Source organism: Vicia villosa, unplaced genomic scaffold (assembly GCF_029867415.1).
Source record: "Vicia villosa cultivar HV-30 ecotype Madison, WI unplaced genomic scaffold, Vvil1.0 ctg.000177F_1_1, whole genome shotgun sequence".
NCBI lineage: Eukaryota > Viridiplantae > Streptophyta > Magnoliopsida > Fabales > Fabaceae > Vicia > Vicia villosa.
The window spans coordinates 659,191-672,316 of record NW_026705051.1 but is presented as its reverse complement, the minus strand read 5'-3'; positions in this window follow the sequence as shown (position 1 = coordinate 672,316).

Sequence of the window (13,126 nt, the reverse complement as noted above, 5' to 3'; positions counted from 1 at the left end):
TAACAAACTAAATCTTGTCAGAGGACTCCCTAATCTGAAATATAAAACAGATGCTCTTTGTGAAGCATGTCAGAAGGGCAAGTTCTCCAAACCTGCATTCAAGTCTAAGAATGTTGTGTCTACCTCAAGTCCGTTAGAACTTCTGCACATTGATCTGTTTGGCCCAGTCAAAACAGCATCTGTCAGAGGGAAGAAATATGGATTAGTCATCGTAGATGATTATAGCCGCTGGACATGGGTAAAGTTCTTAAAACACAAGGATGAGTCTCATTCAATGTTCTTTGAATTCTACACTCAGATCCAATCTGAGAAAGAGTGCAAAATCATAAAGGTTAGAAGTGATCATGGTGGTGAATTTGAGAACAAATTCTTTGAGGAGTTCTTCAAAGAAAATGGCATTGCCCATGATTTCTCTTGTACTAGAACTCCACAGCAAAATGGAGTTGTAGAGCGAAAGAATAGGACTCTACAAGAAATGGCCAGAACCATGATCAATGAAACCAATATGGCTAAGCATTTCTGGGCAGAAGCAATAAACACTGCATGCTATATTCAGAATAGAATCTCTATAAGACCTATTCTAAATAAGACTCCTTATGAATTGTGGAAGAACAGAAAGCCCAACATTTCATATTTCCATCCTTTTAGATGTGTATGCTTTATTCTGAACACTAAAGATCATCTTGGTAAGTTTGATTCCAAGGCACAAAAGTGTTTCCTTCTTGGATATTCTGAACGCTCTAAAGGCTACAGAGTATACAATACTGAGACATTGGTTGTAGAAGAATCAATCAATATCAGGTTTGATGATAAGCTTGGTCTTGAAAAGCCAAAGCAGTTTGAGAATTTTGCAGATTTTGATATTGATATATCAGAAGCAGTAGAACCAAGAAGCAAAGCATCAGAAGCAGAACTTCTCAGAAGTAAAGAATCTGAAGATCAAGTTGCAGCTTCTTTGGAGAATCTAAGCATTTCTGAAGAACCAACTGTCAGAAGATCCTCAAGACTCACTTCTACTCACTCAGAAGATGCCATTCTTGGAAAGAAGGATGATCCTATCAGAACAAGAGCATTCCTTAAGAACAATGCAGAATGTCAATAAGGTCTTGTGTCTTTGATTGAGCCAACTTCTGTTGATCAGGCTCTAGAAGATCCAGACTGGATAATTGCCATGCAAGAAGAGTTAAATCAGTTTACAAGGAATGATGTTTGGGATCTTGTTCCTAGACCTAAAGGATTTAACATTATAGGAACAAAGTGGGTCTTCAGAAACAAGCTAAGCGAGAAGGGAGAAGTAGTAAGAAACAAACCCAGACTGGTTGCTCAAGGTTACAGTCAGCAAGAAGGGATTGACTATACAGAAACCTTTGCACCAGTGGCCAGGTTAGAATCTATTCGTCTATTAATTTCCTTTTCCACTCAACATAACATCACTCTCTATCAGATGGATGTTAAGAGTGCCTTCTTAAATGGTTATATAGATGAAGAAGTCTATGTCCACCAACCTCCTGGTTTTGAAGACTCCATGTCTCCAAATCATGTTTTTAAATTAAAGAAATCATTATACGGTTTGAAACAAGCTCCTAGAGCTTGGTATGAACGTTTAAGTTCTTTCCTTCTGGATAATGGTTTCTCTAGAGGAAAAGTGGACACTACTCTCTTTTGTAAAACCTTTAAAAAGTATATTTTAATCTGTCAAATATATGTTGATGATATTATCTTTGGAACATCTAATGCTACACTTGGAAAGGAGTTTGCTAAGTCTATGCAGGCTGAGTTTGAGATGAGCATGATGGGAGAACTCAAGTATTTCCTTGGGATACAAATCAATCAAACATCAGAAGGAACATATGTTCATCAAACCAAGTATGTGAAAGAACTTCTGAAGAAGTTTAATCTTTCTGACTGCAAAGAAGCCAAAACTCCTATGCATCCAACGTGCATTCTAGGTAAGAATGAGGTAAGTAAGAAGGTAGATCAGAAGTTATACAGAGGTATGATTGGATCTCTTCTATATTTAACCGCTTCTAGACCTGACATTCTGTTCAGTGTTTGTTTGTGTGCTAGATTCCAATCAGATCCTAGAGAATCTCACTTTACTGCTGTTAAGAGAATTCTAAGGTATCTGAAAGGTACTACTAATGTTGGTTTAGTCTACAGAAAATCTAAAGAATACAACTTAGTAGGATTCTGTGATGCTGACTATGCTGGAGATAGAATTGAAAGAAAGAGTACTTCTGGAAGTTGTCAATTTCTTGGAAGTAATTTAATCTCCTGGTACAGCAAGAAGCAAGCAACCATTGCTCTCTCAACAAAAGAAGCAGAATATGTTGCTGCTGCTGGTTGTAGCACACAAATGCTCTGGATGAAAAGTCAGCTAGAAGATTATCAGATATATGAGAGTAACATTCCTATCTTCTGTGATAATACTTCTGCTATATGTTTATCTAAAAATCCTATATTACATTCAAAAGCTAAACTTATTGAGATTAAACATCATTTCATAAGGGACTATGTTCAGAAGGGTGTTCTATCTTTAAACTTTGTGGATACAGACCATCAATGGGCTGATATCTTTACAAAACCCCTGGCTGAAGATAGATTTAAATTCATTCTGAAAAATATCAGTATGGATCTATGCCCAGAATGAGAAGATGAGAAGATCTTATGTATGGTTAAATTCTGAAATGTGTTTTGGATTAGTGTTTTATAAGAAGCTCTGATTTTAATCAATTAGAAATAGTGATTATGTTATTACTAACGTTTCATTGTCTAAGTTGATTCCGAATCTCTTTAAAAGTAAAACTGTTGTAACTGGCTTTCCAGATGGTAAACACGTGTTTACTCTAATTAGACAAGCATGCTCTCAGCTAAGGAGACGCCGACCTAGGTAACTGTGCTAATCACTTCATTTGTCATAAGTCTCTCTCCTCACGTCACGTAACATTAAATGCCATTCATCATTTCATTTTATTTCTTTTTCATTTTATATTCTTCAAACGTTTCATTTTCCTCTTTTATTTCTCTCTCTCTTTGCATTCATTGTCATCTTTGTTTGCTCTCTCTCTCATTCTCTGCATTTCAAATAAACCCTAGTTTATTCATCTTCAACCTAGCATTCACCATGAATTCTTCTTCAAGTTCCTCTCAACAAGCATTCAACAGACAAGAGGTTACTCCACTGAAAACTTGCTCCATTCCTCCATCAGAAATGGATGTACTGTGTGAGTCTCCGGTGGACTTTGATAACTTGGGTGCTTATGGTTTCAAACTAGATGCGAAGACTAAAGCTCAAGGGTGGTCGAACTATTTGAATAGAACGGTTGGAAGGGTTGATTGGTTCTAGGTTGAGAAACAAATCTCGGGGGTCGCCGATATTGATTTCAAGACGGATCTCACAGAAGACCTAAGATTCCAAGAAGTCTTAAGTCAAATCTCATCTTTGATGCTGTTATCAACATTTATCCAAAGGAAGAAGACTTTCTTGAGATATTGGATGAAGTTAAGCATCATGTACTTGACTTCTATGTTAACGGAAAGCCCCGATCGAGACATTAGCTCTCTTCCTGTGAACTGTTATGCATCTTTTTTAGCATCTCTTCAACCGTTTTCAGTTCCTCCTTGTATTCATTTATTCTCTTCCCGTAGAGCTTCTCGTCTGGACAGGCATGTAGAGTTCCAAGCTTTCATGGCTAGGCAAACTGAGAACAACGCTGGGATTCATGATATGTTAGCTAAGATTATGTCTAAGCTAGGATTGTAGTCCTTGTAGTTTTCTTTGCGTGTTGCATATTTTTTCTCTGCATATCTTTTGTACCTCTGTTTGCTTGATCAATGAAAAATTATTCTGTTTCTTTCCTTTTGTCGTTTTCTACATCTGAATCTTTTATATTCTTTTTGATGTTATGACAAAAAGGGGGAGAAAATGTGATAAATGATCTGATTTATACTATCAGTTACTGGGAATAAAAGTCCCCACATTTCTAACAGAAATTGCAAGTTTTGTGTGTGTTTCTAAGTGTTTTGCAGGATTGAAGACATCTTTCAAAGTTCAACATTAGAAGCAAAACCATGGGGAAACGCAATTTTGTAAAAGGAATAAGTTCATGGAAACTGAAGCAAGCTGAGTGCTATGAAGCTTCAGAATCAGAAGCAAGAAGGAAGAATTTTATGATATTCTAATGATAGAATATGCTCTAATTTTTTCTCTGTCCTTATGTGCTCTGATACGTTTTTTTAAGTTTTACTATATATATGATCTGATGCATTCTGTATGTTCTGATACATATTTTATGCTCTGATATATATATATATATATATATATATATATATATATATATATATATATATATATATATATATATATATATATATGTGTGTGTGTGTGTGTGTGTTATGCTCTGATTCATTCATGCTCTGATTTTTGTTATATAGTTTGTTCTGTAACATTTCAGAATGTAGAAGATGCTCTGATGATGCTCTGGTACATTCAACAATGTTCTGATACAATCTAGCATGGAATGATTCAAGAAGAAATTCAAGCTCTGAAGCTGTCCTCTGGAAGCAAGAAGCAGAAGCTGTGAATGTTCTGAAGATCTAAGCATGTGTGATTGTCTCAACTGAAATAGAAGATACTCAGGGAAGTTCTTTATGTAAAATTTCTTCCAGTATTTATTTCAGGGGGAGATTATTTATCTCAGGGGGAGATTGTTAATCTCAGGGGGAGACACATTTACACATTATGTTTATATGCTTTTGCTATAACTGTGTAATTGTCTTTAGCCGTCTGATATTCTGATTGCAAATTCATATCATTTATATATGTTTTTGTCATCATCAAAAAGGGGGAGATTGTTAGAACAAGAATTGTTCTGATCAATTATCTTAGTTTTGATGATAACAATGTATATGAATTTTGCTTAATATAATGTGGTACTCTAATCCTATGCAATTTCCTTTTTCAGGAAATATATAAAGAGTATGCACAAATCAGCGCTCAGAAGCTTTGACTCTGAAGGTTCAAACATGCAACATCAGAACATGGTCTGACAAGACATCAGAAGATGGTCAAGCAGAATCAGAACATGGTCTATGGATGCATCAGAAGGACTGGAGTTCAGAAGCAGAAGCACTAAAGTCATGGTATCACGCTCAGAAGCACTTCAAGGTCAGAAGATCAGAAGATGCTTATGCACCAAGATGTTTGTACTCTGATGATATTCAAACGTTGTATTTACAAAAGATCAATCAGAATCAAGTACAAGATGGCAGGCTACGCTGACTGACAAAAGGAACGTTAGAAGCTATTAACGGCAATGTCAGTAGTCGCAGCAAAAGCAAGGCTCGAGGTAGTTGACAAAAGAGTGAAACATTAAATTCATTGCTGTACGGAATACGCAAAGCATTAAATGCTCCCAACGGTCATCTTCTCATGCGCCTATATATAGAAGTTCTGATGAGAGGCTGAATACAACACTTGCGCAAACTTACAGAAACGCTGTCAAATTCAAAAGCTCTCAAACTTCATCTTCAACCTCATTACATTGCTGTTGTAATATTTTAGTGAGATTAAGCTATAAATTGTAAGAGAAATATCACAGTTGTGATTATCGCTTTTAAGAAGCATTGTAATACTCTTAAGAATTTGTTTACATTAATTTGTAAAGGACTAGAGTGATCAGTTAGATCAGAATACTCTAGAAAAGTCTTAGAGGTTATCTAAGCAGTTTGTTCCTAGAATGATCAGGTTGTGATCGGAAGACTCTAGAAGACTTAGAAGTTGTCTAAGTGGAAAACCATTGTAATCTCGTGTGATTAGTGGATTAAATCCTCAGTTGAGGTAAATCACCTTGTCTAGGGTGGACTGGAGTAGTTTTGTTAACAACGAACCAGGATAAAAATACTTGTGCAAGCTGTTTTTATCTTATAAGTTTTTAATCTACACTTATTCAAACCCCCCTTTCTAAGTGTTTTTCTATCCTTCAGCTATAAACCTTCATCTTTGCAATGTTAACCTTTAGGAAAGGGTTGAGGGTGCCTAACACCTTCCCTCGACCTGATTATAATAACTTACCCCGATCTCTAAACTACGTAGGGTTTCCTATTCGCCCTTCAGAATAGGTGGCGACTCTAAACCTTTAAATTTTAGGCAGGTTGCTACAGTTGGCGACTCTGCTGGGGACATAACACTGATAGGTTAATTATTATGCTCCTAAGGGTTGAGAGGGTTTAGGTTTGTGGTTAACGGTTTAGGTTTATGGCGCATTTTAGGGTTTGGCAAACTTGCCATTTTTAGGGTTTGGGGGAGGTTCATCTTTATAATAAATATTTTAATTATTTGTTTATTTATTGTCTTTGGTTTTTTTACTGAATGTTTTATTTAAAATGTTTGATTATATATTATATGCATTGCTGTTGTTTTTTATGTTGTGTTAAACCCTAAGTGTGGGAGTTAACTTTGAGATCAGGGGGGAATTGAATCGCCTACGAATCTCATTGATAACTCCACTCGGAGTGGGTTGAGTATTCGGAAATGTCCAAAACGAGGCTTGACTTTGTTGAGGGCAGGACTGGATACTTGGCTGATCTCTCCGAGAACTTACCCCAAAAATTCGAACCTCATGGATAAAATGACTTGTTCTAAAATCCGAAGAGACAAAAAGTCTCGGAGGCTACGAACGACTCCATGAGACCTTCTAGAACCCCCTATAAAAAGGTTGGCTCCCAAGAGCCGCTACGTCGAACCTATGAACCTGGATTTCTTGAAATATTATGATCTGATTTGCATTTTTTGTCTTGTATGATTTGTTTTTTTTTGTTTTGTTTGTTTGCTGCTATATCTTTGTGTTTGCATGCATCATTCCTCATTTGCATTCTTGCATCATGTCTTATCCAAAAAAGATAAGAAGGATAAAGAAAAAAGATTTTATTATATTTAATCCATAGATGTGGATAAAGACATAAATACGAACAAAGCATATCATGCATGGCATGCACATCATTTTCATGGCATTAAGAGAAGATTTCTCTTCTATCTCAAGAGCAAGGGACCATTGGGAAGGATAACCTAACATCCCGACCGTCTTATCAAACCAGATTTCAGCAAAAGAAATCAATGGATCAGCTAGAACAGAATCAAACCGCCCTTCGTGAGGAGGTGAATCAACTAAAGGTTAGTATGGAAGAAGTTAAAGGAGGTATGACTCAGATGCTAGAATTCATGAAGGCCCTCCTGGATAAACAAGAAAAGGAAAAAGAGGTTCAGTCTGGGGATACCCTGGTTCAGGATGAGACCCCCAACAACGAAAACCCGCTGCTGGGATTTGTTCCAGGCTTTGGCCCTGCTAAGAACAGACCTCAGGTCCGATCTGTTAGGAGAGCCATCCAATTCCAAGAGAAAGGAGAGATCTCTCAAGAAGGATTTCTCCCTCCTCCACAAACCAAAGGGGCAACCCGCACAGTTCGCATTCCTGTTAACAATGTCCCTAAGGATGATGATTACCTGGAGCTACAATACGGAGTGCAAGAGGTGGACAACACAGACCAAGCACCTCAGACACAATAGTCTATTCCTAACTCTGAGGAAGACTCCAAGGACAGTGAACAAATCAAGGCGCTAGAGGAGAGACTAAAAGCGGTAGAAGGATATGATGTCTTCGATGTGGATGCCTTCAAAATGAGCTTGGTCTCAGACTTGACTATCCCTCACAAATTCAAGATTCCCGACTTCGAGAAATACAAAGGAATCACATGTCCAAGGAACCACTTGCGCATGTATGTGCGAAATATGGCTGCCTACGCCCACGATCAAAAGCTAATGATACATTTCTTTCAAGAAAGCTTAAGCGGAGCATCTGTTGACTGGTACATGCAATTAGAGAAATCCTCTGTCCGAAGCAGGAATGATCTGGCTAACACCTTCTTAAAGCATTACAAGTACAACTTGGACATGGCACCCAACCGAATGCAATTACAGAATATGTCACAGAAGAAGGATGAATCATTCAAGGAGTATGCCCAAAGGTGGAGGGAAATGGCTTCTCGAGTCCAACCTCCCTTGATGGAAAAAGAACTGGTGGACATATTTATGAGCACTTTGCAAGGACCGTACTACGACAAGATGGTCAGAAGCATATCTTCAGGGTTCTCGGACTTGGTAGTCATTGGTGAGAGAATTGAAAATGGAATCAAAAATGGGAAGATACAAGGGGCACCCTCAGGTTCCTATCACACAAAGAAGTCATATGACGGAAAAAAGGAACCCAACACTGTTGGAGCAATCCTGGTTAATCAGACACCAACACTACAACAGAAGGATCACCAAAAACAACAGGGTGGACAACGCCCCTGGAGGTCCAAGCCAAAACGATCGTTTACCCCATTGCACATGCCGCTGTCTCAAGCTCTGCAACATCTGCTCAGTCAGAACTTGGTAACTCTGCTGCCTCCATACTCAGCTCCGGCTAACCCCGCTCCTGGATACAAACATCATGCTAGGTGCGCTTATCATTCAGACAGTCCTGGTCATGATACAGAGGATTGTGGGCCGTTGAAGCACAAGATACAAGATTTAATTGAAGAAGGGCTCATTGAGTTCGAAGATCCTAGCAAGTCTAAAGCCATAGGTGGCTAGAAGGAGGATTTCCTAGATCATTAGTTTTGTTTTCATTCGCAATTTCTTTCCGTTTGTTTAAACATTAGTCTTACGACATATGCTATGTACTTTACAACAATCATTAATGCATTGCTTACATTTGTCTTGATTCATTCCTAGTGTTCTCACTATATTTAAAACTGTGTTTCTACTTGGTTTTCTTCTTTGTGATATTCAACTCTCGTTAAAGTCGTACACCTTTAGAGGGAGAATGACGAAAACGATACCACAATTTCATACACTACGCTTTCGAACAGACCATGTTGACGATGTATAGGCATTTGTTCAATTCCTAAATAATGGAGATATAAGGATGTTAATCCCTCATCAACCCCTTTGAGCCTAAAGAAGTAGGAGTTTTCCTTCATACAAAATAAAAACCCTTAATACATAACCTGGGTAGGGTAGCTGCTCAATTAACATAATTATTCCAAATTGTTCCTTTGAACATAATCACCGATGGTTCCCCGTCATCATTAAATTCGGCAGTCGATATCCGTGAAAAAAAAAAAGAGAAAGCAATGCAAGGGCCTGTTAAGTCAAAACCTATTAAGGAGACTTAGGCAAAATTGGGGCATCCCGCTGACTGTAGTTTTAAAACGAACAGTTCAGGCAAGAGTTAGGGATAACAAAGTCAAAAAAAGGTCATTATATACCTCGACAAAAATATTACAAGGAAAATGGTTGCCTTCGCAAATAAACTTTTGGTTTTTGAACCATCATATTACAATTCTCAAAGTCTTTTGGAACTTAAACGCATAATTAACTGAGCGTAGGACTGGAGAACATCACGAAGATGGGGATTGGGTACAAATAAACTTTGAGCCACTATCTTTTGTTTCTTAAAACCGTGAACCAGGCCACGTTACAACCCTTAAAAGACCTAACTGAAGCATGGTTAGTTCGAAAGCATGCCGTTACCAAAAGGTATCCCGACTCCTTAAGGTCTACTATAACTCATGAGTTGATATCACTTTCTTACAAAAAAAAACTTTGTTTTACTCAAAAATGTTTTTAAACTTTCAAGACAGACATATGCATTCGCATCTTATGAATTTCATTATAATGTACACTTGTCTATATAGATTAAAATGTTAACATCAGGGAGAAGTTGCATGGGGCATGGCTAATGACTAAAAAAAATCCTACCGACAGACGAATTAGCTTTCAAAAAAAAGAAGCTTATCAAAAGAAGAAACATCTCTTACACATGACCGGGATGGCTAATGTGTACACAGGGCATAACCCGTCATTATCCCATTTACATGGGGCAATCTAATCAAGATCCATGGAATCTCTCAAGGACGCTGAATAGCCCATGGGGGCAAGTCCATTACCTGGGGGCATGTTGCAAAGGTCACTCAGTATCCGATGGTGTCAATGCAACTCTCATATCCTTTCCAGGAACCTTTTTATGATATTTCTCAATTTGTCCATATAGTCTTCTTTAAGACATGTTCAAATACTTCCTACCCTTTCTAGGAGCCTTTTTCAGATAGTCTTTTTAAGACCCATCTTCTCACCCTTTCTATTTTCAAACCCTTTCAGATAGTCTTCTCTAAGACATATTCCTTTCTAAGAACCTTTTCTAGGTAGTCTTCTGTAAGACATCTCTTAACTTTTTCAGTTAGTCTTTTTAAGACATATTCAAACTTCTCTTATGCTTCCAAGAACCATGTCAAACTTTGTCTAAAGTACAGAGTCTTCTCTAAGACAGTTCACCATCCTTTCCAGGGTGATCTTCTTCAAGATGTTTTTCCTAAGTTTTGTTTAAAACCCCACATTCCTTAAAACAATCTTTATCCTCTATAGGAATATTTTTGACCCTCTGCACAAACATATCCCTTTGAGCTTTGTTTAAGGCGCAGTCTTGTTTAAGACAATTTCCCATTCTCTCCAAGGACCTCTTCAGGTAATCTTATAGAAGACATCATCTCAATCTGAGTACTCAGCAAATCACTGTCCGTCAGGCGCGACCGAAATGCATGACTCACTATGAAAAGCATCTGCTTCACATTCAAATCAATACTTAAAATCAAGAATCCTATTGACTAAGGGCACATATTTCAAGAATTCAAAAACTGGGGCAATGCATACCAGGGTCATGGTGTGACTTGGTAAAATTTGAGTTCTCTCCAAAGATACTTCCTTTAGGATAAGGGACACGTCTCAAGACTTCCGATTTCGGAGAGATCGCTCTAGTATCATACAAGGAGCATGGTGGCGTAATTGGCCCTCTTACGCCTGTATTACTTACAACCTACAATATGGAATCGTCCTACATACATAATTCTCATTTATATTGAGAATCTCATTACATGACACATGCATCATGACATTGCATAAAACTAATGCTGCCTTTTCAGGTCACTTCATAATCAGAAAGATGTTATCATCCAATTACACAAATGCGACCGTATCAACGATTCAATCTCAACGCGCACAGACACAATTCTAATACCTCATTCCAAGTCTTTCTTCAAAGGAAATCCAGAAGCAATCCAAGAATTTCTCACCTCTCCAGGTAGTCTTGTCCAAGACAATTATCCTAACCTTTCCAAGCAGTCTTGTGTAAGATGTATCCTGAACCTTTCTAGGTAGTTTTGTTTAAAATGTTTCATGTCCTTTATAGGAACCTTTTTAGGTAGTTTTGTTTAAAATGTGTCATGTCCTTTATAGGAACCTTTCTAGGTAGTTTTGTTTAAAATGTTTCATATCCTTTATAGGAACCTTTCTAGGTAGTTTTGTTTAAAACGTTTCATGACCTTTATAGGAACCTTTTCTAGGTAGTTTTGTTTAAAACGTTTCATGACCTTTATAGGAACCTTTTCTAGGTAGTTTTGTTTAAAACGTCTCATATCCTTTATAAGAACCGTTCTAGGTAGTCTTGTTTAAAACATACCATGTCCTTTCTATGAGCCTTTCTAGGTAAGTCTTGTTTAAGGTATCTCGTGTCCTGTCTAAGAGCCTTTCCAGGTGAGTCTTGTGTAAGACGTATCACATCCTTTCCAAAAACTTTTCTAGTTTAGTCTTGTTTAAGACATGTCATGCCTTTCTAGATAGCCTTCTTAAAATATTTATCCAATCTTTTCTGAGGCATACTTTGTTCTTTCAAAAAAAACTCCGTGGTTAGTCTTCTCCAAGACATTCTTCCTAAGCTTTATTCGAAGCCTAAGCTTCTTTGCATCATCCTTATTTAGGAACCTCTTCATGTAGTCTTATGTAAGACATTACTTCTTCTCTCCTCAAATACAATCAAATGATCCAGGTCTGAAAAGCATATGCTTTAGACAAGTATCCTGCCAAGCAAATGGGTGGCATCTATAAGCCCATCTCCCACAGAGCTCCTTCCCTATGCAAGCAAATTTCAGGGCATTTTAGTGTCCAATCAACTTCTACCTTTAGATCACGATAGGCAGACATGCCTATTTGATTCTTCAGGTTCAAGAAGATTGAACAGGGGCAGCTGTCATACCCCAAAATTTGCCTTCCATATTCCATTCACATTGATTCAAAGTTCAAGAGATTCATCCAGTCAATCTCCTGAGCAAGAGCCTCCTAAGGCTAGGGTTTTGATACTCTCCTGAGAGAATTAGCAAAACAAGGTCTCCAATGAAGTTCTCCATGGCCCATTATGATCCAAGATACTTCTATGTCAAAACTCAAAGCCCAATTACAAAGATTACTCATTCAAAAGTCCAGATGATCCACAGCTAACTTGTTTGACCTAAAAGTCAACCATAATCAGAGCATAGTCAAAACCTCCCAATTTTGGTGAACATCAAGTATGTGAGGTTATATCCATCATTTGATCAAAGATTGATCATGATCCATCAATAGAAACTCAGAAATGAACAAATGCAAAAAGGTTCAAATTAGGGTTTCTTTAGGAGAAAGTCAACCCAACTTTGACTGGGCATAACTTTCACATGGAACATCAAAATTTCCCCACTCAAAGCCTATTTTGAAGGAAATTGGATTCTCTACAACTTTGTCTCTCACAAGCCAGGGCTAGAAGTGCTTCATTTGAGAGGTATGGTGCAAAAGATTACAGCGTTTTTCTCCATGTCTTGAGTCCACGACCATGCTTCAAATCCAATTCTGACTTGCATAAAAGAAGAGAATAAGGGTAGCTTGTGAGCAAACAAAAAACATAATACACCATAGTGTGTCTGTCGTACCTGCAACATGCCATATCAGTTCATCACTAAGACTAAATCAAAAGCCAATACATATTCAAAACAACTCTAAATTACAGAGTTCATTCATGTTCAAATCCAATTCAAATACATACATACACGTCCAAGTCAGTTTACAAATAAGCCTACCACCACTTCCATGAGAATTAATATACACACATTCATATGCCAGCTTCATAAAGTACACCATGACAGTAACATTCAAACCATACAAAGCCATAAACCAAAAAGAACTAAACTCCCTTCAGCCATAATCCTGACAGCATTCAACAGA